The sequence below is a fragment of the Bison bison genome, unplaced genomic scaffold, assembly GCF_000754665.1.
Source record: "Bison bison bison isolate TAMUID 2011002044 unplaced genomic scaffold, Bison_UMD1.0 scf7180017864471, whole genome shotgun sequence".
NCBI classification, from domain to species: Eukaryota; Metazoa; Chordata; class Mammalia; order Artiodactyla; family Bovidae; genus Bison; species Bison bison.
In genome coordinates this window covers 21,635,857-21,639,424 of record NW_011495032.1, presented here as the reverse complement: position 1 = coordinate 21,639,424, position 3,568 = coordinate 21,635,857, and positions in this window count along the sequence as shown.

Here is a 3,568-nt window from a genome sequence, read left to right as displayed (position 1 = left end):
GTTTAATTAGGTACCATTTGTTTATTTTTGCTTTTATTTCCAATATTCTGGGAGGTGGGTCATAGAGGATCCTGCTGTGATGTATGTCAGAGAGTGTTTTGCCTATGTTCTCCTCTAGGAGTTTTATAGTTTCTGGTCTTACATTGAGATCTTTAATCCATTTTGAGTTTATTTTTGTATATGGTGTTAGAAAGTGTTCTAGTTTCATTCTTTTACAAGTGGTTGACCAGATTTCCCAGCACCACTTGTTAAAGAGATTGTCTTTAATCCATTGTATATTCTTGCCTCCTTTGTCAAAGATAAGGTGTCCATATGTGCGTGGATTTATCTCTGGGCTTTCTATTTTGTTCCATTGATCTATATTTCTGTCTTTGTGCCAGTACCATACTGTCTTGATAACTGTGGCTTTGTAGTAGAGCCTGAAGTCAGGTAGGTTGATTCCTCCAGTTCCATTTTTCTTTCTCAAGATCGCCAGCAATGAGTGAGAGTTCTTGTGGCTTCACATCATCATTTGGTGGTGTTATCAATCTGCTAGATTTTGGCCATTCTAATAGATATATGCTGCTATGCTATCTTACTGTAGTTTTAATTTCCATTTCTCTGATGGCATGTGATGTGGGACATCTTTTCATATGCTCACTTGCCATCTGTGTATTTTCTTTGGTGAGGTGACTGTTAAGTTTTCTTGCCCTTTTTAAAATAAACATAGTTGTTTTCTTATTATTGAGTTTTAATATTTCTTTTTATATTTTGTATAATAGTCCTTTATCAGATGTGTCTTTTGCAAATATTTTCTCCTAGTCTATGGTTTGTCTTCTCTTTATCTTGACATTGTTTTTGCAGAGCAGGATTTTTCAGTTTCAATGAAGTTCAGCTTATCAATTATTTTTTTTAATGAACTGTGTCTGTGGTAGTGTATCTAAAAAGTCATTACCATACCCAAAGTCATCTAGTTTTTTTTCTGTGTTAACTTCTAAGAGTTTTGTAGTTTTGTGTTGTATATTTAGTTCTATGATCCATTTGGGTTTGATTTTTACAAATGGTGTAAGGTCTGTGTCTTCAGATTCATTCTGAAAAGATTGTCTTTGATCCCTTGTTTTGCCTTTGCTCCTTAGTCAAATATCAGTTGCCTATGCTTATGTGGTTCTATTTCTATGCTCTTGATTCTCATCCTCCATTGATTTATTTGTCAATTTTCTTCACCAATATCGCTTTCTTTATTCATTGTTGCTTCATAGTAGGACTTGATGTTTGGTGGTATCCGTCCTCCAGTTTTGTTCTTTTCCTTCAATGTTGTATGGCTATTCTTTCGTTGTTTTTTTTTTTTTTTTTTTCTCTCTCTCTCTCTTTCCCTAAAACTATAGGATCAATTTGTCAATATCCATAAAATTACTTACTGGGATGTTGATTGAGATATCAGTAAGATTCTTAACAATGGGGATATGTCTTCTGCTTTTCTCTAGATCCCTAGTGTGTTACTGGTGCCTGATATTTATTGGTGTCTGATACAGACTTACTGAATATATGAAATGCTACTGATGTGATCAAAGGAGAAAAGGAAAAATATACCCATTTCAATGCAGAGTTCCAAAGAATAGTAAGGAGAGACAAGAAAGCCTTCCTAAGTGATCGATGCAAAAAAAAAAAAAGAGGAAAACAGTAGAATGGAAAAGACTAGATATCTCTTCAAGAAAATTAGAGATACCAAGGGAACATTATTGGAGAAGGAAATGGCAACCCACTCCAGTATTCTTGCCTGGAGAATCCCAGGGACAGGGGAGCCTGGTGGCCTGCCGTCTATGGGATTGCACAGAGTCAGACACAACTGAAGCGACTTAGCAGCAGCAGCAGCAGCAAGGGAACATTTCATGCAAATATGGGCTCAATAAAGGACAGAAATGGTATGGACCTAACAGAAGCAGAAGATGTTAAGAAGAGATGGCAAGAATACACAGAAGAACTGTACAAAAAAGAACTTTACCACTCAGATAATCATGATGGTGTGATCACTCACCTAGAGCCAGACACCCTGGAATGTGAAGTCAAGTGGGCCTTAGGAAGCATTGCTACAAACAAAGCCAGTGGAGGTGATGGAATTCCAGTTGAGCTATTTCAAATCCTGAAACATGATGCTGTGAAAGTGCTGCACTCTATATGCCAGCAAATTTGGAAAACTCAGCAGTAACCACAGGACTGTAAAAGTGGAGTTTTCTTTCCAATCCCAAAGAAAGGCAAAGCCAAAGAATGCTCAAACTACCACACTATTGCACTCATCTCACACTCTGGTAAAGTATTACTCAAAATTCTCCAAGCCAGGCTTCAATAGTATGTGAAATGTGAACTTCCAGATGTTCAGGCTGGATTTAGAAAAGGCAGAGGAACCAGAGATCAAATTGCCAACATCCGTTGTATCATCAAAAAAGCAAGAGAGTTCCAGAAAAACATCTATTTCTGCTTTAGTGACTATGCCAAAGACTTTGACTATGTGGATCACAAGAAAGTGTGGATAATTCTTCAAGAGGTGGGAATACCAGACCACCTGACCTGCCTCTTGATGTATGCAGGTCAGGAAGCAACAGTTAGAACTGGACATGGAACAACAGACTGGTTCCAAATAGGAAAAGGAGTACGTCAAGGCTGTATATTGTCACCCTGCTTATTTAACTTATATGCAGAGTATATCATGAGAAATTCTGGGCTGGATGAAGCACAAGCTAGAATCATGATTACTGGGAGAAATATCAATAATGTCAAGTTTGCAGATGACACCACCCTTATGGCAGAAAATGAAGAAGAACTAAAGAGCCTCTTGATGAAAGTGAAAGAGAAGAGTGAAAAAGTTGGCTTAAAACTCAACATTCATAAAACGAAGATCATGGCATCTGGTCCCATCACTTCATGGCAAATAGAGGGGAAGCAATGGAAATAGTGAGGGACTTTATTTTTGGCGGCTCCAAAATCACTGCAGATGGTGACTGCAGCCATGAAATTAAAAGACACTTGCTCCTTGGAAGAAAAGTTATGACCAACCTAGACAGCATATTAAAAAGCAGAGACATTACTTTGCCAAAAAAGGTCTGTCTAATCAAAGCTATGGTTTTTCCAGTAGTCAAGTATGGATGTAAGTGTTGGACTATAAAGAAAGCTGAACACTGAAGAATCGATGCTTTTGAACTGTGGTGTTGGAGAAGACTCTTGAGAGTTCCTTGGACTGCAAGGAGATCCAACCAGTCCATTCTAAAGGAAATCAGTCCTGAATATTCATTGGAAGAACTGATGCTGAAGCTGAATCTCCAATACTTTGGCTAACTAATGGGAAGAACTGACTCACTGGAAAAGACCCTGATGCTGAGAAAGATTGAAGGTTGGAGGAGAAAGGGGTGACAGAGGATGAGATGGTTGGATGGCATCACTGACTCAGTGGACCTGAGTTTGAGTAAACTCTGTGAGTTGGTGATGGACAAGGATGCCTGGCGTGCTGCAGTCCATGGGGTCACAAAGAGTCAGGCACGACAGTGACTGAGCTGAACTGAGCTAAACTGAATGATGTGATCAGAGAATTAAGTAA